Source organism: Aythya ferina (assembly GCF_964211825.1).
Source record: "Aythya ferina genome assembly, chromosome: 1".
Lineage (NCBI taxonomy): Eukaryota > Metazoa > Chordata > Aves > Anseriformes > Anatidae > Aythya > Aythya ferina.
The window spans coordinates 170,813,359-170,840,505 of record NC_140296.1 but is presented as its reverse complement, the minus strand read 5'-3'; the positions used below and the strand labels follow the sequence as shown (position 1 = coordinate 170,840,505).

The window sequence follows — 27,147 nt, the reverse complement described above, 5'->3', positions numbered from 1 at the left end:
ATTCTCACTTACGAACTCAAATACCTCAAAGCATGTGGGGGATCCTCAAATGAGAGGAATAAATATTTTGCATTGACTGCAGTCAATGTTTACAGTGGAAAGTGATTTCTTCAAAGGTTGAGACAGTGCCCAGTAGTGGGTTACGTCTGAAAGCGTGTTGGCCGTAGAGGAGCAGCACTTTTCCTACACCCAGGAGCCACGTGGGATGGTCGGTTTCCCTCTGCCCTTCAGGTATGTTATTTCATCTTTCATTTGGCTCAGCTGTTCAGGCTGTGGAGATTTCTCCAAGCCAGGTTTCCTTCTAAGTCATTAGTGGGAAAATCAAGCAAACAAACAAGCAAACAAAAACCCACAAAACCACAGAAATGGAAGAAATGGATCCTTGAGAAGTTGATACAGAGTAGCAAGACAAAAAGTGAGAAAGGTTCCTACTATCAGTGCAAATGGAGGCACTTTATTATACAGTTTTCCTTTCCTTTTGCATTGCATTGCAGGGCCGAGACTGACTGAGGGGGATGCAGAGCTTTGCTTCTGCTTGCTGACAGACCAAGCCTGGTCGTTTTAAGGGGATGGGAATTGTCCTACCTGAGGACAGCTCAGCTGAAACAGCATGGTCTCCTAGAGGTTATCAAATCTGCTCTGGAGAAACCATGCATCTCCAGCCATTATATCCCTATCTGGGTGGCCACGTAAAAGCTTATAACATTATTTTGTTAGAAGTGTATGCGACTTTCTGTCTGTGGGCTGTTTTTATCCTTGCTTTTTCACCACAAACCAAAATTGCCATAGATAACTGCTTTCACTCGGTGAAGACATTTGTTTCCTGTTGATATTTAATTAGTAGGTGCATTCTGCGGGTCAAGTTAGAGGGCAAAAATAAAAGCCAGTTTTAGATGATTCAGCCCATTCTTAACCAGCAAGCTGGTGTTCAGCAATGTTAAACTGTAATAAAAATCCACATCTATGTGGGCTCACCTAGAGTTTCACAACAGCAGTGAGGATAGGGCACATAGCTTCCTATTTCAAATGTCTTCAAAACATCCCTTCAAAGAATCTCTATTAGGTGTTAGGAGTATAGGGGCTGTGGCATCCAGTTACACAGCTCTGACCGTTTCAGGGAGGTGAATAAAATAGGGTTGGTTTCAGAAGCATGCCGTGAATGGATTACTGTTTTACCCCTGAAAATACACATTTCTTCCAGTAGTATAAAAGTGAGGGGCGCATTTATACCACCAGTGTAGGAAACACACATCTCTTTTCTCCAATGACTGAACTAATGAGAGCCATCAAACTTGCTAATGGTTGAGGGAAAGCCTTTCAGTGCCTTGCGCTGGCACAATGTAAGTGTTTTCTGTAGGGTTACTTCCGACTGACACCACCAGTGTGAATGAGAGGCAAAAAACCAGCATCAACACAGCCCGATAACCCATGTTCTCTTAAAGGCAGCAAGAGAGGACAGAGGAGCAAGTCCACCGGCCCTGGCAGAGAACATATAAACTGCCAAACACATGCTCCCTGACTTTGAGCCTTACCTAGTGGATACATCTCCAAGTTAACTACATTTTAAGCCACAGATATTAGAGGAAATGGAATACAAACTCTGCCACTTCCTGAAAGGGAGGAAGAAAGGACAAAATGGCAGCACTAAGCCACTGGAACAGGTGGCCGTCCTTGAGCCACACCAGGTCAGCAGCCATGAGGACAGACTGGGAGGTGCCTACAGGCAGATCCCAAAGGTTGGGAGTCCCAGAGATTGTCCCGTTGGCATTTGCTTTCCAAATGTATGTGCTATGCTGGGCGATACATCATCTTAATGTGTTTGCCATTATGCAAGGAAGAATCTGGCCTCTGTTCCACTTGATTCAGGAACCAAAGAGCTTGTCCTCACTGCGATTCGTGGGCCAAGCAGACAACAGAGTAAGGGCTGCAGAAGAGTAAGGCTGGGGTTGTTTACAAGATGATACTTAGAGATGCCTTCAAATCAGCTGAGGGAAATGCTGCTTTTAAAAGCCAGACGTTAGCTAAGAATATTTATGTTTTGAGAGTAACGGGATAACTTGGGACAAAATGCTCACCTCCAGCTCACAAAGCGTTTTCATACCCAAGATTGTGTTACAGTTCAGAAAATTCACAGCAAAGTCTCCAGGTTTGTTTGAAGACATGCATGAAGAATTATATGGTGAAACGTTTCATTCTGGCTGTGAAAAAAGTTAATTCAAAACAACTAAAACGTCAGCCATAAAGATGTACAACATTTTTCAGGAAGCCTTGTCCACCCTGAACAAATGTTTTCATAAAAAACAGCCTGCCCGTAATAATCACTGTTATTGAAAAGACATCCCAAGGTTGCTGTATGGAAATATGTTAAATACGTTCTGAAATTCAATCTAATATAATTTCAACATTAGAGCTCATTCATAATCCTGTATTAAAAGGCTATGCAATTTTCATGAAATATGTCTGTCTGTGTAATCATGAATGCCGAATATTGTCATGGCTTTCCAGGAATTTTCAACCTCAATGCAGAGGAAAGAAAACTCTTCCAACTGGACTTTTACACCACTGAGCAGAAATAACAATAACAGCTCTAAATTTAAAATAAACACTTCTGGAAAAATACTATCTTTTAAAAGAGGCTGCAGTCTGAATTTCAAGCTACTGGTAATATGACACAGAGGCTTCAGGCATGCCTATGGCTACAGCCCTTTGCTTCGTGCAATACTGAGGACAAACAGGAATCTGTTTACTAACACCTAGATTTAGAAAACCATCCCTTTGGATGATTTTGGCCTAACCCTCATAAATACTAGTTTTGAACCCCCAGGTGTGCAGCTGGATGCAGCCATTGCTCAGGTTATCAAGCTGAGTTTTGCCAGCCCTTGCTAATTCTGCACTGCACAGCACCACAATTGCATGTGGCATTGAAGAGTGGAAGGGTAAAGAGAAAATCTCCAGCCCTGCCATACACCTGAAGTGCTTGTATGAGTACAGCAGCTGCTTGCCACAAATTTCTCTGTCTTTGGAATTTTCTGAAAGAATCAAAGCTTAATAGCCTGGTACTTGCACACGCAGAAAGGTGAGGAGTGGGAAAATTTCTGCGTCTCTCTCTAATGCTCCTATTCACCGATGGCTCTTTGATATTTCTCCTTTTTATGAGCAACATTTTTTTTATTAGTGGAATATTGCTGGTTCCGTGGCATGACTTTAAAATGATAGGAAAAATTATACAACTGGGATCTCAATTATTCAGCACAGCCATTTTAATCCTTCATGTTATTTGATCCAGTACAAGGCAATATACGTCTTATTTCCAATTAGAATACAATTCTCACTATATTCATCATATATCGATGTCTGCTTTTCCATTTGCCAGAGACATGAAAGGCTGTGATTCAAAGAGTGCCTTTCAGACTGCCCCACTTGTGGACAATTATAGGGTGTCAGCAGGCTGTGTGTAGGTTGGGGAAGAAAGGAGAGGAGAGGAGAGGAGAGGAGAGGAGAGGAGAGGAGAGGAGAGGAGAGGAGAGGAGAGGAGAGGAGAGGAGAGGAGAGGAGAGGAGAGGAGAGGAGAGGAGAGGAGAGGAGAGGAGAGGAGAGGAGAGGAGAGGAGAGGAGAGGAGAGGAGAGGAGAGGAGAGGAGAGGAGAGGAGAGGAGAGGAGAGGAGAGGAGAGGAGAGGAGAGGAGAGGAGAGGAGAGGAGAGAGGAAATGTCACCCCTGGTGGGAGTAACAAGTTGCTGTGCTGTAGCACATAACTTCACCACTCTGCCTCTCTTTTCCCATCCACATAAATAGAGAACAAAAGCCTTCTATCTAATGCTTGCAAAATATCTCGAAAGACATCTTGAAAGCCTCCAGTGACTGTAAAGCTGATATTGACTGCAAAGCTGAGTGTCCCTTCTGTGAACTGCAGAAAGAAACATGCACTCAAGACTTATCCCAGCTGTACACTACCAAGTTAGCATGATGTGAAAACTTTAATATTCTTCTGGCTTCAGCCATTCATACCCAGACAGTGCCACCTACAGAGGGCCATGTCACCAAAAAAAAAAAAAAAAAAAAAAAAAAAAACCAACAACAACAAAGCCAGATGGGCAAAGATTTGCACCATAGACATGTGGTCCTACTCACCCCTTGCTTAGCCCACAGTTGATAATGAACCTGGGTGGGTGTCAGCATTCACCTTGTGAGCATTTGCCCCTATCCTGTGCTCACAGGAAAGACAAAGTCTGCTATTTGCATGAGCAAACTCTTCAGAAAATTGTCCTTCTGGGTTAATAGATGTGTATCCAGCTTTAGTTGACCAAAAAGCATGGGAAAGGCCTTTGGCCCACGGAAATGTGCCTACACCCATGATGCACTTGAAAGAGATTTCAGGCAGACTGTCCATCTCTCCTGTTTTATGGTCCCTTTGAAAACGGGTTTACCTTTATTCCCTTGGTGGCTTAAGTATGGTATGGAAGTCTGAACCTCTGAACTGTTTCCATCTAAGATTTTGCTTCTTTATGTACATTCAAAGAGCCCTGGAAGGTCACCAGATTGCTGTAAGATGATGTTGAGAAGATGGATGGGGAACAGTGATATGATATATATGAGAATTATATGATATGAGAACTCGAAGGGACCCTGTGAAATTTCCAGACAGGAGGTTTAGTGGAAGCAAGAGGCAGCATCTTTCTGTACAGCATGGAGTTGCTCTGTGGGACTCATTGCTGCAGGATGGTATAGGATGCACAAGCACATGCAGACTCCGAGGGATTAGGCAAAATGTTCGAAGTACAGGTACCTACTATTTAAAACCAGTGATACAGTTGCAGACATGAGTTTGCAGCTCTGGAAGTTGTGCTTCATTCTTTTAAAATAATGGCTGGTCTGTGCTGCAAAATAAAAGGACCAAAACACATTGCGCTGTGTTTGAACTGGTTTTATCAATGACTATTTTTACTGTAGGTGGCAGATGTTTGAAATAATCCAAATACACAGTGCCTTGCAAAAGTGTGTGAGGGTGTGCTCCCACAGCACTGAAGTTTTGTGATGACTTTCCAGGGCCCTCTTTAAGAACTGCTCCCTTGCTAATCTTGATAGTGAGCTCTAAGAGTAATGCTAACACTGGGAAATGCTTCATCTCCTTATAGACAACTTCTGGCAAGGGCTTTTACAAGAAGATCAAAAAGCAGATCTATATTTTCACGTAAATATTTGAAAAGTATTATGCTGAAAATACTCTCTTTTTTTAAGTTTTAAACTCTACTGGTAGGTAGGGAGAAGGGCTATAATAACTGTAACATCACGTAGCTGTGGCATCCCGAATGTGGGGATGAAGGGACAGAGAAAGTCCAGACTCTGGCAGAAGGAACCTTTTCCAGATGTAGCTCCACATTTACATGGGGAACACCTGAGATTTAGCTTATGGTTGCCCTAACGAGGAACAAGAAATTTACCTAAAATGATGCAGCTGGGCTACCTGCATCCTTTTGAAGGCGAGAGGGAACAGCCCCATCATTTCAGAGGTGAATGGACACAGCCCTGAGAACTGTGACTCCTCCAAAAGCCTCTGCCCAGCAGAAAGGCAACAGAAGGGAGCTGCTGAGAAACTCGCTGCCATTTCTGCAGGATGGGTGAACTCTGCTGCTCAAGATGTCCTTCAGGATGTCACCTGCATGTTCCTTGTCCTCTCTGTGTGTCTGGTGGCCTTTGCAAAGGCTGAGCAAGCAGTCCAGAGCTTCCATCGTGTGGGTTTGTGTCAGCATGTCACTTTAAAGTAGTTCAAGTAAGAGAGCTGGGGGAACAGATGAGGAGGAGGGAGGCAGGAAACATATCATAAATCCACAGCAAGAGGGGCTCTGAAGTAAGAGAATTAAAGACTCTGGAAAACACATAAAGATCTGCCATCGAGAGGGCACTGTCAGTGCAGTTTGCTTTTTATTTCCTAGTGTGCAATACGATATAAAAAAAAGTTCACCTTGGCTAGATGATCCATGAAAGCACGTATTTCGTATGAGATTTATTTTTTGTCCGCGTAGACCTGGCGTTTCCAGAGGCGGGTGGCTATCCATCACCGTCCCATAACACGAGGACATTCCTCCCCCAGACCATCAGCAAAGCTGGCTCCTTTGGGTGCCACCAGCACCCACGGTGTCCTGGGGACCTTCCCCTTCACGTGCACTTCCCGACACACTTCTTTTTGTTTGCACTTTTCACTGAAAGAGAGCTGAACAGAAGAATGTAGAGTTAAATAAAAAATAATGGAGAAAGATCAGACTGAAATAATCCCCCCCACACCCCAAATCCCACTTGTGCAATCATCAGATACGTGAGGCTTTGCACTTTCTCATGTTGCTATTGTAAAAAGAGAGAGAAAATTTGAATCCACTCAAATGTTATGGAGAGTCTCAAATAGTACAAAGGGTTTCTGTAGGCACATATCCCACTGCAGGGATCTGAATTTCCCTCAACACCCAGAATATTAAGCAACTTGGGCCTTTGCTTTTAGGCAGAGATTTGAGATGGGAACATCCTGGCTTGCCTAAAAATGACTGGGGAAAGGAAAAAAATTGCCAGCACAGCAACCATCAGCCTCTCTGGGATATAGCTTTATCTCCTTCAGCTATCCCTGACACCTTCATGGGACTTAACATGCCCAAAATGGGGAAAAGGCCTCCAGGCTCTGGCTGAAAGAGTCCGAGATGCAAGCGAACCATTTGTACCATGTAACAGCTCCATACAGGATGAAAAATAATTTCTCTACAAGTGCATGAGCTGGGACATCACAGCCCATGAGGCTGTGGGTGAAGCAAACATCTCCAGGAGGACAGAGACTGCCCGGAGAAGTGCTTTCTTGCCCTTTTCAACCAGATTTGCCACCATTCTGCCTCACATAGCAGTCCCGCTTGCAGCACTGCCCTTTGGGGTTTGTTGGGAGCTGCAGAAGCTGCAGACCCTGCACGTCGGCCTTTCAGGTTGGAAGTGTTGAGGGCAGGGATACCCGCTGCAGGCCTTGGAGGTCTTCCTGGCTTCCTCTCACCCCACCCACCCACTCCAAGTAACTGGAGTTAGAATCATAGAATATCCTGAGTTGGAAGGGACCCTTCTTCATGACTATTGCACAAACGCTGCTGAAGCTGGGAAATAGAGCTGAACAGTGCAAAAAATAAATCTACAGGGCTCCTCATTTCTAACCAGAAACCCAACCCGACTGCTTTCAGGGTGAGGTAGGGCCCTGGCTGTCTGAACGTGAGGGAGCTGTGAGGGGCTGGAGGTGGCTGTGGCTGGCATTGCTCCTCCTAGTCCTGGGCATGGACCCACCCTATGGACTGTGGGGCCTGGGAGCTGCGGGGACAGTTACTTGAGGGAGAAGAAAGAATTGACACGATACTATTTATTTGCCAGTAATTCAGGAAAATGGGTAAATTCAGTGACCAGAGTAATGAGCATTTCAGTGCTGTGGGGCTGCGTGTTTGTGGGCTCACAGAATCATCTAGGTTGGAAGAGACCTCCAGGATCACCGAGTCCTACCTCTGACCTAACACTAACAAGTCCTCCACTAAACCCGATCTCCAAGTCCGTTCTGCATTTCCTTTCCCTTGGCACTGCTTCCTATTTTCCCATCCGTGTGGATTTTCTCTTTCCTTCATCTCTGACTTCGCAATGGCCACAGAAGTGCATCTGCTTCAGCGTCTTCTGGAAAAGCTGTGCTCCCTCTATGGGAGAAAGACGGCAGATCTTGTCTGCAGCCAGCCCTTCCCAGCGCCTGAAAGGCTGCTCAGCCAAAATTTCACCCTGGTTTTGTTTCTTCTGATTATAAAAGTAGCAGCAGGTTGCTGCTGCACGTGTATTTCAGGAGGCTTTAGCAGGCTCTCAAGGCTGGTTTTTGGAAGTGGGTCCGGGGGTCAGTCCCCATGTGTTTTTTGGTTAAAATGTAGGCTAAATGGCATACATGGATGTCCTTGCATGCGTGTGCCTGGTCCATGGCTCCAGCACAGGACAGGCTGTGGGAAGAAAGGGAGGGTTTAATCCACATGGCCCAAGCACCCTGCATCCTAAAGGATGGGATGATAGGGGTGTGGGGGCAGGAGGACCAGGGGTCCTGTTCCCATGTGGGTCTGGGGCTGGGGCAGCTGGGGCTGTGGGTCCCGCCAAGGGTCCCATGGGTCTGGGGGGATGTTTGCCGACTTCAGCCCCCAGCCCCTTGGCACACAGCCCGGTCCCATGAAATATAAACCAAAGAAGCATAAACAGATGATTACATGAAAAATATATCATGATTAGCCAGATAGATCCCAAATGTTTGTTCTGTAAACTGCAACAGGCAGCACAAGTGTTCTCTGCAGCTGCAGTTTCTCATCTTATTTGTGTAAGTGTGCCATTAAGCTTAGACATGGGCAAAATAATCTTTCCTTGATTCTCACTTAAGAAGCTGCTTAAAAATATATTATGTCAATGTCTGATTCAAACCTTTTGCGACTGGTATTATACAAACTGGTTCTCACTTCATAGGCAATCTTTGTGCGTTTTTTCTGCCGGGTTACTTGCTTTTCGCCCTTAAGTCAGTAAAGTGGTTTGTTTTGTGAATGAAAGCTGGATGCCTTTAGCAAGATGGCAGTAACACTGACCTCTGCTCATGCACTGAATTCCTGCCCGGTGGGAGGCGAGGTTGAAGGGAAGGGTGAGCTCCTTGATGGCCAGAACCTGCTGAGCGCCGGGCTGTGAACCTGCCAGCAAAGGGAACCGCTCGGAGGGCTTCGTGGACAAGCCCAACGAAGCCATCCTTCTCCCCCTTTAGTTTTAACCATCTGCTGGAAAGATGGGTCTGATTCATCACAGCTTGGTAGAGAATTTTTTTAATATTGAAAATGGCAATAAATTGGGGAGGGGGGGGAGGTAAACTTTAATTTTCCTATTGCTACTGCCTATATGAGAGCAGACTATCTGAATTTCACAGCATGAAACATTTAGTGAGGACAATGCTAAAAATCAAAACCAAACTCCTCCAGCCATTTCCCAAGATAGGCAGCAGGTTTTATAATGCTTGGATCCTAAAAAGCATTCTGGGAGGGGGATAATCTGGAAAAGAAAAGTTTTTGTGAAGTTGATTGTCGGCAGCATCTTCCAACATCTAGTGCATGAGAGCTGTTCTGAGGGAGACGTCTGCAATTTAAAATGCTACTGGGCTCTGAAAAGGTATTGTGTAAAAATAGCAACTTTTCGTTTTATCGTTTCATCTGCTGAATAAGGTGATAAAACCTGTGACCTGAGTTTTTTAACTTGGAGAGGCCCCAAAGTAAGTCAAAACCCAGAAGGTTCACAGAGGCTCAACTGGAAAACACACTGGAGGTTTTCTCTCCTTTGTGTCTTCTCAGTCCATCAAAACCAAGGCAGCATTCGGAAAGTTAGCTGTGGACTGCTCTCATTTTTACACCATCAATACGTTCACTAACTAATCCTCCTCCTCTTCCTCATTTTTCCCCTGCCACTTTGACAACCAATTTGCTTCATCTGCAGATGAAACCTGCAACCATATTGAAAGTGGAGCAAGATGTCCACAGCCCAAGACAAACTGCAGCCAAAGCAATTGCAATTGCAGCACTTTATTTTAGCTCTCACAGCATTGTCAGTAAAGAAGAAACCCATTAACATCATTGGAATTACACCAGCCCTAAGCTGGTTTCATGGAGATTGGCATCTAACTTTGGTGATGGTTTCATCTGCAAATTGAGCAGATAGAAGTCACTGGGAGATCATCAAATCAGAACTCAGCAACTTTCATTTTCACTTTATTTTTATTTTCATTTTGAGAAACAACATAGTTTTTTATCCTTGCCAGAGTCTACAAGAACTAGTTTGAACTACTCCCACCACCTAAGACAATACTTTTTCCTTATAAGGTGAGCATGCTGAATATAGCTTATCAATGCAGTTGTTCCTTTTCTCCTTTAATTCACCTCCTGACCTTTTGAAATTACTTTGCTCAGCAAAGGACAATAGGGCCAATCCAACTCCCATTAAAGTCAGCAGGAGTCCTTTCACTGACTTCAGCTGAAGTTGGGCTGGGCCCAATAAGACTAGCTTTAAGAGTTAAAAATAGTAACTCGTACAGACCTTTATCTTACCTCCTGTGTCTTGATAACTGACCTCCCATGGTGTTCACTGGGGCAGGATCAGGCCCCTAAAGCTGAGTTAAGCTGTTATGGGCCTAATCCCATAACCCCAAACTTATAAAGTGGTTGCATTTCCTTTTTTTAATCACACAGGAATATTTGAGAAGGACTCATGACTTTTTGAATGGGGAAATGCTTCCGGCTGAACAGCCTGAATTCATCTTCGGGCTGAGTTGTGCCCCAGAGCCTTCCCTTCTTAAAACAGGAAGATGACAGGGTCAAGGCTCAGAGGTGACCCCATGCATCTCCTTCACTCTTCTTCTTTCCTGCTGTCTTCACACACGAACACCATCCTGCTTCTTTGCCAGGTGACCCCAGCTCCCAGCCTCTGCAGTGTTTGCTGTCCCATAAGATAAGTGCCTCTGCTGCCTGCCTGCAAGTGAGCAGAGCTGCTCCTGGAGGGGTTTAGCCCCAGCAGGTGCCCACCAGCAAGGTGGTAGTGTGGTCGCCTCTTGGTCTGATGGGAGGAGGTAGGCTGGATTTTGTTCTTTGTTACACCCTTGGACAGGTAGACTAAGCATTTGTTTTCTAAATAATGCTTAAAATATACCCTAACATGAGGAAATTTCCACCAACCGTCAGTCTGTTTTATGATGTGGATTTTCCAGCAGCTCTGGACATGACACAAAGCTGATTTTTTTTTTTTCCTCTCTTTATTGCCTTTTCATGATGCTCTTTTTCCCTTTCTTTCTAATTACCTTATGACAGCTCTGTGTGGAAGACTTGTCTCTAGCACACTGAATTGTTTCACCACTGAGAGAAGAAAGAAGAAACTGCAAATCGCTGTTAAAATTACCACCTACCGTAGAGGTGGCTGCGTGTTTTATTCAGGAGACCCCAGATCACAAATTTTCTTTGGGCTAAAAATAAATCCACTTGCTGGCATCTGCGAAGAGCATTTTCCAACGTCAGAAAACTGCCCCACAGTCAGAGTAATTTGTAGCAGCCACCCAGGGAAAGGTAGGCTCGACGCCGCAGACACGCTGCGAGACAGGACGCAGCCCCGCTGCAGAGAGGCAGATGCTGTTTGCTGCTCACCCTGGTGTCATGAACCGTTCTCCTGTTTCAGCAGAGTCTAAATTTACCCACTCCCTTAAATATAGATATACAGAAAGAGCTCTCAGATATCCCCGGCTTCTCCCTGCGGGTGGAGGAAGAGCCCCCCTTGCTGCCTGACACCGTCAGCAGCGGTATTCTGTGTGCTCTCCCAAATGCACTGCAGCATCAACATCAGTCACTTCAAAGGGTTCTTTCATGTACCACATATTTTTTTATCCAGAAGGCACAAGCGAGAGGCAGATCTGGCTGAAACTGGCTTTTTTTTTTTTTTTTTTTTTTTTTCAGCTCGCCACTTGTGTGGCCCCTTGGAAAGGTCTCAGAAGAGTGAACAAACTTTCCGTGCAAGCAGGTGTAAGATATAAAGCTTTTTCTGTCACCTGTTGTTAGCACTGCGAAGTAATTAATGGCTTTGTGTTGCTCTCAGGGGTGTAGGTCCTACTGAGTGCAGGATTCCCCCCCTGCCTGCAGCACAGAGCAGTCCTGTTCCCTGGGTGGGACGGTGAGCAGAGGTGGGCAGCTCCCAGTCATCTCTGCTGGGACTCCTGCTCGTGTCTCAGGAGAAGCCTGCAGGCCCTACCAAAGCAGGGCACATTATGATGGGATGGGAAACACAACCAGCTTCACAACAAACTCTGCAAGTGGCTAGGACACCATGTGGCTTTGTCATCTCTCCCAGGAGCAATGTTTTGAGGAGGAGGACAGCCACAGGTTGTTTCAGGAACCTGCATGCAGGAAAGCCCAAGGAGATATGTGCACCCTTCCTAGCTATGCAGGTTGTCTTTCTCCATCCCCGCCAACCCCGATGCAATGACAGGAGGAGTCAGCCTGGCCTTGCCCCTGTTTTGGGAAACTATTCATTCTGTGTGTCCAGACACGAGTGATAGAGCAGGTTCACAGGAATCTGCCAACACTGTGCAGCAATGCTTTCTGCAAGGCCTTGCTCTCTGCTAAGCATGGAAGAAACCCATCAGAAATAGGCATCCGATTTGGCCAGTTAAGTGTGTGGAAAAAAAACAGTTGGGATAAACCCAGTCTACATCCTCAAAAATCACTAATTAAGCCTTTCCCCAGCTCTCTAATCTCCTGCAATCATGAGGTCTGGTTTAAAATAGTCGTTCGCTTTTCCCCCAAAGCAGGAATATTGAGTAAAATGTTATTGGAAATCTTCTGATAAGTCATGAGAGCTGATGACATTGCTTAGTGTTCAAGTGCCACCTAAAGCAACATTTGCTCCTAATGATTTATATGCATGCAAATATTCTGGCAAATTCTCTGCTATTGGATCTCTGCAGGGAGAGACAAGCCAGATACTGCACTCTCCTGCTCACCAGAAGCCAGAAGAGCAGGGAAGGCACATACCAGATTTACTGCATATACCTTCGTTGGCCAAACAAGGCAGGCAGCCAACAGCCCATTCCATGCATCAGCCATGGCTTCATCTTGTTTTTGCAGTCAAATGAGAATGGCAAGGCACATGGTAGGAGGTTATAATTTGGACTCTTTTGATTCTTATTACAAAATTCAAAGTTTTTTTTTTGTTTTGTTTTGTTTTGTTTTGTTTACATGCTTAAAGAACAGAGGCCAAGTTTCTTCATGCTCTTAATTACTTGGGTGCAACTAGCAAGAAAGTTTGCTTTTCTCATCTAGAAAGCATTCATCTGTAGCCAGTCACTTATAAAAGACTTTTGGGATAGTTTTTTCCATTTCTCTGTTCTTTGAATATTAAGCAGCAAGTAGAAACTGATCCCCTAGAGGATATAATGCTTTCTGCTGCCCTGGCCTGTCGTGTACTTACCAAAAACATTGATTTCCTTTGGACCCCCAGATATTGCCGTTTCCCTGATTGATTGAATGTGGCTGCATATTTCCAAAATACACAAAGGTGAGACAACCACAAATGTATAATTAATGAATTGTTCTGGCCCTATTTACTACAGAAGTTACCTGAGCTCTGGCTGGAAAACATATCCTTTCTGGTCTGGGCCAAATGCATGCCAACATGTAGTATATTTTCATTAGGTTACATGATATGAATGTTTTTAAGAATCACTTGTGTTCTCCCAGTCTGCCTGCCAGAAGTGTTGCCCAAATCCATTCCCTACTTAATCGTGAAGGAATGCTGTTCAAAAGATTTGGGGTCAGGAGTGCTCAATAAATCAATCCAGATACACTCCTAATGAGTGGTGAATTAAACAGCATTTGTTTTAAGATCAGAGGTCCTCTTGGGAGATTATTTTTTATTGCAAGCAGAATTGCTCACTTGCAGGTATCAAGAAGCTGGGAGTTAAGACCTGTTAAGAAGGTCCACAAAGGATTCTGGATCTTCTTTACTGAAAATATCTGATTATGTGCAGGCAACGGTGATAAGTAGGTGAGACTCACATCCTCCACTCGAACACCCTAGTTGCTGAATTAAGAAAGAAAAAAATTGCAGCTTCAGGTGGGAGGAAGCTATTTATACACCCAGTATTTTACCTGTGCTGACCACAACACAGGACTTTAGAACAGGGAGCAGGGAGAGCACAGCTGAGGTGGAAAGGAGATGTCCAAAGCCCAGGCTCACCAGCAGGTACGGCCACCCACTTTCTGGTAGCTCGGAGCAGGGTGCTGGGTGCTCGCAGAAGAGCCTGCCCTCATCAGTGCTGGGCTCCTTTTCCTAGGGAAGGATGGAAGAAGAAGAGGGGGGCTTTTGCCACATTCAAAGACAACATGCAAAATCTCAGGCAAAAATGTACAAAGGGGAAAGGATTTTGCTTGCCTGCAATATCTTGAAAAATTTTTTTTTTTTTTTTTTTTTTTTTTTTTTTTTTTTTTTCAGAGCCTTGGAAATTAATGAATTCCAGTTTTCTGACCACTCCCTAACTCCCCATCAGCCACCCTTCTCTGATCAGGGCAGAAGGCTCACTTTCTCAGTGCCTTGCTCTTGGAAGTAGCAGGTGAATATAAAATACTTTCATGGAGCCTAAGATGCATCTTGAGGCTACTTTACACAGGAGTGAGAGCCCCTGAGCAAGCAGGAGAGAACCAGGTCCCCTGCCAATAGCAAGAGAACCACACTTCATGCTAGGAAAAATTAAGAAACCCATGCATTCAGTAGGACCTGACCATACATCTCCCTTCTACATCATTAGGAAAAATGTAGCTAATTCCCTCAGGTGTTCCGAAAAAGTCAGTTAGGTCCTTTTCTGTTTGTACACAACAGCATTTTTTGGCCACACATTTCTCATTACAATTTCATTTAATTCTGGTTTAATCAGATAGACTGACATTTCTTTTCCTGTGACAGTTCCATACCTGGGCAGAAATATCCCCCAGAACAGCCATGTATCACACAGTCACTGAGGGGAAGGGAGCTGCCAGGTGAAGGAAGTGGGTGCAGATATTTGAAATATCCTCATAAGGAACAAGAGCTTTGAAGATGCAGTCTCCATAGAATATTTAGCAATCCTTGCTCTGAAATGGAATTATTAACAAAAAAAAAAACGTGTTTTTTTGTTGTTTGATTGTTTATTTTTAATAAAGCAGTTTAAGGCTGATGTGGGTCAAAACTTGGCATTTTCTCTCTGTAGGAAATCCTGACCTTTCCAGACAGTTTTTGTTCCAGAATGGAACAGAGACTACAGAAGTTTTACCTTTCCTGTAGAAACTAAACTCTGAACGTAATTTGTTCTCAGAAGCTCAGAGCATTGCTTTTCCCATTTTCTGAAAGCAAATGCAGCAGCCATATCGCACTATGGGAGTGCTCTCTTCTCAGTGTTGTCCAGTTTGAAGTTCAATGGTGCCAGAGGTGACTCTGCAGCATCCCGTGACACCTGGCATGTAGAAACCCCTCAGTCCTATCCTTTCTGGAGCCACAAAAGCTGCCACATGCCCAGCAGTGCAGCGGAGCCCGGGAGCCATGCCTCTGACCCAGAGCTCTGCTGCCCACCAGGGTGCTCCCAGGAGATACTGATCCTGCAGAATCACCCAGAAGGCTTCAGTCTGGGGCTGACAAATGTTTCTAGAATCAAAAGTATTTTCACAAAACATATGTGGTTTGACAAATTGCCACTAATCAATTACCAGTTGCTGACTAGTTAGGAATCATGTTGTTTTGGTGGGCAATGAAACACATTATGGGCTTGGGATGCTCATGGTGTTTTTCATACCAGTCACCAGCCTTAGAAAGAATATGTATCAAAGAAACAAACCTGTGCAGGAAGTGAGAATGATCTTCAAAAGCTCTGAGGTGATCGTATGGATGTATTAGCTCAGGGAATGTCACTGATGGAATTATGAATGTACAGCTTGTACAGGACAGGAGAAGGGCTGAAGATCAAATATATGTCTGGAAAAACACGTTAGCATTATGGTTATTTGTGTTGGTTAGGCATCTACATCTCTTTCCTGTTCTAGACCTTGCCTCCTTTTGAAAATGGGATTTAGACTCATAAGTTATCTGGGCACTTTTAATCATTTTATTGCAAATTAAAAACTCTCTTCCAGAAGTTACTTTGGTATTTGCTCATTCCCTGTTTTACAGGGAAAAATACTCATCCCCACATATGTCAGTTCACAAGGAGAGACCATACAGAAAAAGATGTGGCTTATTATACAGCAGTGATGGATGGTTTCTTTATAGAAAACACTTGCAACACTTGCACGTAAGAGAACAACTGTTGTGTATTAAATACATCCCCTGTATTGCGCTTAGAGTTCATACCTGTTGCTGAAGGAAAAATTCAAAGAGAGGAGGAAAGAACAAGCAAGCTCATGAAATGACATGAGATATCCACATAAATACCAAGGAATACACCATGACTTTTGTTATTACGAAGAGCACGTATGGCAGTCATGTTGACGTGGTGCTTGAGAAACTTGGCAAATGGATTGGTTTCTCAATTCTTGCCTGGGACTTTTTGTTCCTGTACGGAAGAACAGGGAAGAAAATTCTGGGTATTGAGGAGTTAGTTACTCATAAAGTATTAATAGCTGGAGAGGTGCCAAATCATTATTGTTTTTTCTGGAAAGGGTATTAGGTATTATTCAACAAGATAAGATTTTCTTTCCATGTGTCCATACCAGCTCAATATTGGAAGATGAAACACATACCTAGGGGATTACAGGCCCAGAAATCACCTTTTCCAGGAAAATGATCTGAGTGAATCACTTCAGACAAAAATGTGTTGAAATGTTAAACAAGTGCTCTCTTGATTTAATGTTGTTGTTAATTATAAAAATAAGGCTCTGTGAAAATGGAAACAAGTTAAGACTGATATTGTTATATAGAACCAGTTTTTAAGGAAAACAATGAAGCTGGGCACATTTTTTTGACCTCAAACTAATCTGAGAAAGAGGTAGAAAATGTATCAGGGGAAAATTGGTCCTGTATTCTTTTCCAGTGATGGAACAGCCAGAATTACCATAAGCTCATGGTTTCTGCCACAGGCCTGCTATCAAAGCCATGGCTTTGTAGATCTCCAGCTAGAAGAGTCATTTTCAAACCTGGGGCCAGAGTTTCTCTGGGCAGGTCTTGAACTGTTAGGAGAGCACAGCTTGGCCATGCCTTCAAAGAGAGACTCTTCCCAGAGTGGAGATTCCCCAGAGGCCCTCTGCAGCCTAGCAGCCCTTAGTTTATATTGCAAGTGAGTATACAAAACCACATAGGCCTATGCAATATCCCTTGTTTGGTCTTTTTAATTATTATTAGGGTCCTTCACGTGATGCTTCTGATTTCTGAATTTCATACATTCAGGGAAGATGCTCTGTCTCCTTCCCTTTTCCCAGAAGCTCCCTTCGTACAATTAGTTCATAGACATACTCATGTGCATATGGACAAAATGGGATCTTAAAAAGGCAAGAGCCCAGTGCTGGTGGCTATTGACAGGTGAGAAAGAAGAACAGCTGAGATAGGAGAGCTCCAGACAGACCCCTACCAGCAGTAGAAGAGTGAAAGGAGCCAATTGCACTAGCCAGGATGCCTTTGCCAGTTACAGCCAATTTTGTTGTTGTTTTTGTTGTAAAAAAATCTTTGAATTTGAAAGTTGAGAGAAACTGAGTGTTTTTTTTGTCCAAGGAAGAAAATCCTGCTTTGGATTCAAGGAGTGAGGAAAGAGGGGAGAGTTTCTGGGAAGGAATATCTGACCACTTGGATAAGCCTCTGAGACACTGCTACACTTCTGCTCCTTAGCTGAAATAACTGGAATACTTCAGGGCTTTTTTGGACAGCAATGTGGTGGTGGAGCAGAAGGGGTGGAGAAGAAGAAGACTGATAGCAGCAAGTACTGGCAAGATTCTATTAAGCTGTATCTAATAAAAGTAGCAACATAGATATCTCAAGCCTTTCTGCCAAGCCATAAGGGTGTGATTACTTTGCCTGGAACATGCTGTAATCCTCCCCAAATCCACACATATTTCAGGTACAGGAGAACAACTTTCTCCATGCACCTTCTCTGTGTCTGGGCAGAGATCCACCAGGTTTTCCAAACTGATGCTTGGTCAGGTTTCCTGTCCTTGTTTCAGCTTTTCTTGTAAAGCTCTTTTACTGCTGAACCCATGTTAGCAGAGAGGTTAGTCCTTCCTGCTGTTTGACATGGGGCATTGAGTTTACCAGGTCTCTGGACAGCAGGTTTACATTGGTCTCACCTAATTTTGCCATCAAGGGATCAAACTCAGCCCAACAGACTGCCAGGAAATATTTGGCAAAAGGATTCAAGAATATTGAAGTGTATACGGGCAGCTTTAACATGCAGTCCTATAGGGAAACAAGGACACAGTACCACAAGCACACTACAGAAGTGAGTATGTTTTGGTCTGCACATACTTATAGGGTATGTACAGGCTTGTATTTAGAGAGAGAGAGACAGGGAGAGGGCAAGAGCAGACTCATCTGGGGAAAACCAAACAAGGCAGGACGAGGAGCGCTCAAGCCCCTTTACACAGGCTTGCGCTGGTCGGTGGCACAGCAACCACATTCCAAGTGGCTTCAGCAGTGGGATGGGCCTGTCGATTTCCCATTAAACCCCCAAAATGGCACAGGTACAGCACCCTGTGTGCATGGTCTCATCATGAAACCACTGCCAACAGCAGAAACACCCTTCCTGAGGCCAAGAAGCAGGGCAGCGGTGTGGCAAGAAGCCTTCCCAAGCAGCTGCAGGGCCCCGCGGGGCATGTCTCCGTGCTCAGGCAGCACCAGCCTCAGGCCCCACGTGGCCCCGATTCCCAGTGCTGCACAGGCAGCAGCCACCAGCCCTGGAAGCCAATTAGAAAGTCTGTAAAATGCCGTAAAAGGCAGTTTTCTGCTGGCTGCGTGGCCTGGTACTGATCACTATGGGCTCCAAGCCCAGGCCTTTCTTCTTTCGCTTCAATTACAGGGCCTTCAAAGCGTCTGGTGTTTTCAGTTGTGATTGTCATCACACTTCAATGCAGTGTGTGCCATGGCACGTGTGCGAGCGCAGCTGGGTTTCTCTACAAAACCAAAGATATTTGCTTTACAGGCCTGTACATACAGTCCCTCACAACCTGCCAACAGCCAAATGTGTTGGGCTACCATTTCTAGCAGAGGATCAAAGAGTACATTTAAATGCTTCTGATTCAACATACAAGTAACTACAGACAGTCACATGCAACTGGGGTGGCCGGGGAGTTTGTGAGAGGAAAAGGAGGTATTAAAAGAAGATGTATGATGGGTGTGCATGTGCAAATTTGGCTGGCTGTGTGAGCCTGCTGGGTGGGACGCATGCTTTTTGTGCATGGGACTGGAGATGGCCTAATGGCCCCAGAAGGGTGCTGCCACTGCTTGGGCTAAAACCTCCTGCAGTGGTGGCCCCATCCTGCTGTATGTCCTGGGGACAAGCACCAGACCTGGCCAGGATGTCCCTTGTGGGGTACAGGTGAGCCCCTATCACTTAGCATGGAAGCACCAGGATCCGGGGAAAGGTTTTGGAGCTCCTGCTCTCTGAAGTCCATCCGTGACACTTTGAGGTGTGCAGGCAGGGTGGGCAGCCCCCAGGCCTGCTCCTCCATTTTGGTCCATGAGATGCAGAACTGACTTCCCTGACAGCAGGGTCGGGGCCCACACAGAGGGGAGGATTTCTGGTCATCTAGTGGGAACCACCTCTTTTTCTTGCTCCATGGTTTCGCTCAAGACAATGAGAAAGGAGCCAGGAAGACCCAAGGCAGGTGAACAAGCAGCCCGGTGTTGTGGCCACTTAGGCAAAAGTGGCAGGGAGCATTTGTCTTCTCATCCTACAGTCCTTCCTCTTTATGGCTTTGTGGCAGGAGAGGGAAAATCTGCCCCCTGAAAAAAAAAAAAAGAAAAAAGAAAAAAAAAAAAAAGAAGGAAAAAGAAAAATGAAAAGAAAAAAAAAAAAAAAAAGGAAAAAAAAAGGAAAAAATGAAAAAAAGAAAAGAAAAGAAAAAAAAAAAAAAAAACGAAAATGATTACTAGAGCAGAACAAAAAGCATTATGTAGCACAGCCTGGAAACAGCTCCTTCTCCCCTGCCTCAGTGAGAATGTCACACAGGGAGGTAATGATGCTTAAAATGACCCATTTGTTGTGTTTTATTAATGTTATCATTTCATTTCTGTAAAATAGAGCATGTGTAATGGCTGTCATCTTGACTGACTTGTCAAGCCTCAACAGCTCCGTAGGGCCAGATCTTGCTCAGGGCTCCCTGCTGGCTCTTCTCATGAAGGATGAAACAGGATGAGCTTGGGGATGGGTCTCACTGCTCCTCCTGTCCCCAGGGCTGCCTCAGGCAACACTGGAGGATGTGCTGAACCCACGGAGGCAAAGGACAGACCCTACTCCAGGCATGGTGGCATGGTGGCAATGTTGCCAGGCTCTGCAAGACTCCAGGGCGCTTGTGCTACCTGTTACACAGAGCAGATCAGCTTTGGCTTTCTTGAAAAGATTTAATACGCTATCCCCTGTTTAGCTGAGCACACAGTGCCTGCCTTAACTTCAATTTTTCTCGGTTTTACTTGGTTTATGCTATGCTTGTGATGTTCTTTAAAAAGCCTTTTTCTTTTTTTCAATGAATGTGTACAGTAGCAATTTACCAGATCAGAAGGGATTTACTTTCTTCTTTCTTTAATATATTTTAAAAACAAAATGTATCTCTTTTCTTTCCCAGGGTTAACATAAGAGACCCGATCTTGTAATAACCCTGTTTCCTGGTAATGATGCAGAACAATGGACAGTGGTATGGAATAATTCTTTCCATACAGGAGTTAGAGGCTGATTTCACTGCTGGTAAAAAATACGGGACTGTAGCAATTATCATAGCTTTAACCACTTCTCCACGGTTTGTGGATTTTTCTCTGATCCAGGATACTGCACGCGTAGCTGGGAAGTTGCAGCTAGCTGCAGTACCTGTCAGTTTGAATTCCAGCAAACAAGTTGCTCCAGAATCGTGGTGTTCTGGTAAATGACTCTTTTAACAGAAAACCTGCAATATTCTGCTGACAAACACCTCTCAAAAGCTTAATTTTACCCTCTTTGCCCAGACAATGGGTTTTAGCCATAAGCTAGAAAGACGGTGAGAAGGTGGTCAGTCATCCAAATAGATGTGAGTTCAGCCAGAGCCCTGCAGCGTTCACATGGGCAGAGGTGATCCTGCCCCACCATGGGAGAGGGGGCTGCTGGAAAAAGGGGAGATTAGCTTGCACCCAGGATGGGATGAGCCAGATTTCTCCAGAGAGTTGGCTGCTGAACTCCGATGAAGTCAGAGTCAATTAAAATAGAAACAAAGCATCTTCAGCAATCTGGGCTTGACAGGCTGGGCTCCTTCAGAAGCTGTTAGATGTTTAGGATCAGGCAAGCACAGCATTTCATGAAAACAGCGCCAGGTGCTGCCCCACTGCACACGTGGGCTCAAAGGGACATTGGTGAAGAGGACACTGAGGATGGATCCTTCTGCTTTTGTTTCTTCTCCTATTGACTACAGGCAGCTGATCAACAGGCACATTCCCTTTCATGTTTTGCTTTGTTGTGACTGGTAAAGTAACAATAAAATCAGCTGTGGTTAAATCACATTTTACCTTATTGGCAGAGAGAGCGAAAGTTTGTCATGCTTCATTAACAAACGTTGATTGATTAGAAGAAACGAATTAGGTTTCTCTGCCCCACTGCACTGCCTCCTGATGTGCTAAATATTTGCAGGAGACAAGGGCCATCCGTTTCACTGCCATTTTTTTTTTTCTGTTGCTGTTTTAAAAGGCAGGTCTGACACTGCCACGGGAGGAGGCTGGGGATGAGGTGTGAGCTTCCTCAGTGCCCATCGCAGGAGTTGTGTGGGCAGGGAGGCTGGGTGCGTGCAAAGTGCTGGGGGAGTGAGTGTATGCAAGGTGAGAGTGAGACCTGTATGTGGTAGCAGGCATGGGCTTGTGTGAGCACGTGTGTGTATGAGATGTGGGTTGGTGAGGTGTCTGTGTGTGCAAGGCTGAAAACGTGTGTGGAAGTAAGCATGTGAGATGTGAGTGTGCAAGGTGGATGTGTGAGGGTACGAGGTGTATCAGCATGAGTATGCTAGCAGCATGGGTGATGTGTGTGTCTGAGCTCTGAGTGTGTGCATGCTGATGAAACAGATGTCACTGAAGCTTCATGATAAGATATGGTGATAGAGGCTAACCAAATGACTTCTCAGACAGTCCCCTAAAAGTAAATTAGCGAGTTTTAGCCTGGGATATTCTAAAACAAACACACATTGGTTATCGGTCCATTTTGGTATGCACCAGTCATCACCAATTGCTGGAATAAATAATAACAATAAAAACCTTTAAATACATGAGTCATGGGAAGAGCTGGGATATATCACTAACACATAGTTGACAATATTTCCTGCATCGGTTCACAAACCGCTGGGGTGTCCCTGGTGAACTATGCACAGTCCATCGTGCTCGCAAGGGGAATATGTGTGCCGTCAGTCATTGGCAGCATAGCAGGGGAACCAACAGTGAAATAAAAGCCTTGGTGCACACAGCGGAGGTTGTGGGATGCTTGAAAACTCCTCAAACAGCTGAAATGTTGCCGCCGAGCAGATAATCCAGAAATTGAGTCAGGCCCTGGGATGCAGAAGGCCGCCTTATTTGTGTGAAATCCTGTGCTTGCCCCTGGGAAGACCCCCTGCATCCTATGGAAAGGGCTTGTTTGGTAAGAGGAGAATCTGTGGACTCTTGTCAGCATTTGAGATCTATAAACAGAGATTTGAGGAAGAAAAATTCAATCTAGAACAGATTGCTGGAGAGGGAAAGGGGAAAAATTGAATTCTTTAGTAGAGCTACAATAACTATTTGTAGGGAACAGCTTGTCTCTGCTATTTGCAAGAGTAAGCTTGCTTTCCGACAGTGATACACAGTCAATGTACAGTATGTCGGAAGTTACCTGATAAACAGTGGGTGTGTCTTTGGAAATTACGCAATTTTACATTTGTTTTTAGGTTTTACACACTGAGAGAGCTGGGGTTGTTCAGCCTGGAGAAGGGAAGGTTCCCAGGAAACCTTATAGTGGCCTTCCAGTGCCTAAAGGGAGCTTATTAGAAAGATGGGTATTGATTCTTCATCAGGGAGTGTAGTGATAGGACAAGAAGTAATAGTTTTAAACCAAAAGAGGGTAGATTTAGATTAGATATACAAAATAAATTCTTCACACAGAGGGTGGTGAGACCCTGGAACAGGCTGTCCAGAGAAGTTGTGGCTGCCCCATTCCTGGAAGTGTTCAAGGCCAGGTTTGGATGGGGTTTTGAGGAACCTGGTCTAGCAGAAAATGTCCCAGCCCATGGCTGTGGGATTGGAACTGGCTGGTCTTCAAGGTTCCTTCCAACCCAAACCATTCTGTGATTCTGTGATTCTTTTAGCAGAACAAAAAATTGTGATAAGGGAAGTTTGACTTATTCTATGGCAAACCACTCACTAGACCAAGAAAGTCAGCATCTGTGCACCCTTGAGGTACTGTTGTATTTCTCAAGAGCTTTCGTCCTTCTGTCTGCAGAATTAACCACAGTTGTACTCGTCGGACGAGTCACCTTCCAGGATACACTCAGCTCCTGTGGTATGAACAAATCCCACACCGTGGGAGCTGACCCCTCTGAGGAGACCAACTGGAAAGCAGAACTTTTCTCATGATACTCTTTTTGTTCAGGAAAGCAAGATTTTATCTCCTATGTAACATAAAGGAATGCCAGGGAAAAGCTCTGCCATTTCTGTCTCCTAGCAGATACAATAAAAGAAATGAGTTAATAAGATTAAAAAATATTTACAGTTATTCCATGTGGTTTCTTCAGGTTACTGCACATCAGTATCAACACAGATCACAGGTCTTGTTTTGTTGTTGGGAGTATATTGTGCAGCTCCTCTCCAAGGCTCTTGTCCTTCTTCAGTAAGGTAAGTACATAGGTCTTTGCTGATGAAGAGCTTAAACCACTTGATTTTCCACCCTAATAGATGCCAAGCCTTTAAAACTCAGCAAACGTGGCCACATCAGTACCAACTGCACCACATGTGAAAGCCCACAATTGTCTGACTCTGTTGCAAACAAAATCTTATTCATGGGAATGTTCATGGGAATGTTAACGGGAAAGTTCACTCGACTCCACCTTTTAAATGAAGACAGACAGCAGATATGAAAATGGCTTTTGTTTTCAATTTCATTCCATATGGTTGTGGGGTGGATGCAGGATCAAGCTATTTGTATCCAAAAGGGAACATTCTTCCTCTAGATATGAAACATCCAAGTATTTGCAAAAGTTAAATTTTAAGAGAAGTGAATAATTCTGCTTTTACTACCTTTTCAGCTGCCCTGGAAATATAGACCATCCTGCACTAATAAGTTCCATTTCGGGAGTCTCTTTTGTTTTGAAAAGCAGATGAAGAAGTTCAACCCATAGCCTTTCCACATAAGAGAAGGAAGCATGCCTTTATGCATACAAATATAAGAATCTGCCAATAATTTGCATATGGATACTTTGCATGCATAATTATATGCCTGTGTCATCACTTGTGCATTTTGATGTTGGCTATTCAACACCTAGTTAACCACCCAAATGCATGTATCTTTGCACTGTGCTATTATTTTTAAGCTCAGCCTAATCAGAATCCTATAAATACGATTGTTAAAAATTGTAATAAAATACATTCTGCATTCTAAAGTACAATGCAGTTGACTCTGGGATGAAACACTTGGCTCTGTGGAGATAATTTTAAAACCCCTGTCTGAATGAAACTGGATGAAGATAAAGATATATCAGTAAATTGAATGCAACATATGAACATGAATCTCTGACAAGAAAATTTATGCAATTTTATGAAGTTTTGCTGTCTAATGAAAAGGAAAAGATATTCTCAGTTTAGCATGAAGGGGGAAGAGCCCTTTACTTCAGAGTTACCCCCTGCACAGCCTCCAGGTTCTCCCACCACTTCACCTCCTCACCCTCCCCTGCTTCTCTCTTTCCACACTGCTTCTCCAGCCAGGGAGCTTTCCAAACTCTGCTGTATCCCTTGGAAGCTGGTCTTCAACCTCCTTGTGGCAGGAGCAGGAAGGTGTGGTGAAGGGTGGCGGGAAGAACTTTAACATGACCATGATGCCGAGGCTCCTGGGTATCCTTGGGGGCTGCAGGAGGAGAATCTGTGGCCCCAGGGCCATGAGATGCTGTGAAGCTGCTCTCTGCTACTCGGGACCTGTGGAGAAGCTGTGCTGGGATGCTTGGGGTGAGGCACTGGAAGGGGAGGTTTGGGAATTTCTGGGTTCTCCCGTGCCACGGAGCCTCACTCCCTGCATGCAGAGGCAAGAAAGGAGTGAGGAACATGTAACTGATGATGGTCACCGTGGTAAGAGGGATGTTTGGAGACATAATACTGTGCCATGAGCAACCAGACCTGGAGTTTGCATTGGATATTGACTTTCATGGCAGAAACGTTGCGTGTTAGGAGCTGGCTGCAACACGACATTGCTCTGATGAAGCCAGAAGTGAGTGGCTGATGTAGAAGGGAAACTGAGGCTGCATCAGGGATCAGCATCAGCTCCAGGAGACCTTTCTGTTCTCACCTTTGGTCAGTCAGGACTAATTAAATCATGCAAAAATGCGGAAGAGGAGTATCTGTTCATCTCTCATATGGCCAGAGCCCAGCCTGGTCAGACTCCTGGGTGGCTGCAAGTGCAGGGCCAGCAAGGCGCCAGCCCTACAGCAGAGGCAGGTCCCCACGAGGACACATCTGTGTCTGCACCGGCTCAGAGGCCAGAGCACCACCAGCTCTGTTCCCCTGGTGAAGCGTGGTGCTCCGAGGAGCTGTGTGTGGCTTTCCCTGGAGAAGGCCCGCTGGCTGGTCCCAATGACTCGCTGGAGCAGATAATGGTGTCTGGAAAGGCAGCTGTTATCTCTCGTGCCGTCTGGACGCCGGGGCTCCTTTCCTGTCTGGCCGGAGCACAGCCCTGCTCCTCCAGGCCGCGCTCGGCACTGTCTGCTCATAGCCACTGAGAGCCAGATGCTGATCCCCGTCCCACAGACCCCTCACACAAAACTGCAGCCACCTTTCCTTTTTTTTTTCTCTTCTTCTTTTTTTTTTTTTTTTTTTTTTTTTTCCCAAATACATATTTTTGAAAGCAAAGAGGCATAAATTCACTCTTGTAATACGTGTCAAGTGAAGAAAATCTGTGTTACAATGCATGCTTTCTACATGAGAGATGGAAATAGCTTTGATATGAGGTGAAAGCATCAATGGGGAAGATCAGTGCCCCTCCCAGCCTCCCTTTCCACAGCAATGCCAAGGGCAGACCCACACGGACCCTGCACACTTGTCCTCAGAGAACAGCAAGAGGACATTTTTGTTGCTGAGAAGGTGCCCAATGTTGTGTCCTGAAATGGTTTCAACCTGCTTAGTGTGTACACCAAGCAAAAAGGTAGAGGCTTTTCTCCTCTCTCTTTTCTGAAACACTACAGTGTTCTGGGAAAATACACCTTGGAAGTGCCTTGCAGGGGCCGACGTTTCCTTCAGCAGACTGCAGCACCAACAACTATAGTAGAAGCCTCCAGCAAGCAGTTTGAGCACAGAGCCTGCAGGATTTGTTTTGTACTTCAAAATGTAGATGCATGGCCACTGACAAGTGGTCTGAGCTCCCTATATACAACTGACCACGTTGAGAGGTGCCTTGACCTGCTCCAGTGAATGACAAAATCCTGGCCGTGACTGAAGTCAGTAGGTTAGCCGTGGGCTTCTGAATGATTGGGATGCCAGTACAGCAGTGCTCATAGTGCACGTTGCTCATGGCACATGGGAGACCAGCAGCAAAGGACAGGCATATGGGAGTCGTGCACACTGCTGAAATATTCACCACCGAATACAACTGTCTACTCAGAGATACTGTCATCTGCACCATTTGGCAATGCTCACAGCCACTGTCAGCACTCCTTCCTTTTTGTTATTATTTGCTTTGGGACTTTATTCTTGTAACGCTGCTCTGTACAGAAATCTCCTTAATCCGTTTCAGGCGGGCAATGGGTACCAGCACCCTCTCCTATCGCTCAGCTGTGCTAGTTGAGGATTACAAATGAGGGCCATCTGTAGTCCCTACTATTTGTGGAGATGAAAAGGAGCTTAACTTAATGTACTTTGGCAGAGTAACAGGGAAGCATCAATCACGGGGTGACATGTTAGTTCATATGCACCAATAGGCTCATGTTTGTAGCTGAACACATTAAGTGGATCTGTTTCTTTAAAGACGAGTCCATCACTTACAGACAGGCATTCAGAGCTCTAGCATACAGGACACTTTTAAGAGATACTTGATAAAGAGCTTGAAAATGTGAGTAGTGACATGAAGCTAAACTCTGGCTCATTTTCTTCAGATTCCCTATTAATATGAGCCTCATAAAGTTGAAATTGGGGTCACTTGGACAGATATTTTAGCTAAAACAGATGGAGTTGTGGTGGCTGCTCCTAAAGAAGCAACTTTTAC

The 27,147-nt window shown here is 44.8% G+C and overlaps 2 long non-coding RNA genes across 2 annotated transcripts; both read left to right on the top strand.

Moving 5' to 3' along the window:
- LOC311430245 lies at positions 1-24,357 on the top strand. The gene is made up of 3 exons (XR_014688632.1): positions 1-231; positions 23,480-23,579; positions 23,990-24,357. It is a non-coding gene; the product is annotated as an uncharacterized lncRNA (long non-coding RNA).
- On the top strand, positions 10,122-11,054 carry LOC311430244. The gene is made up of 2 exons (XR_014688631.1): positions 10,122-10,626; positions 10,865-11,054. It is a non-coding gene; the product is annotated as an uncharacterized lncRNA (long non-coding RNA).
- Positions 24,358-27,147: the final 2,790 nt, after the last annotated feature.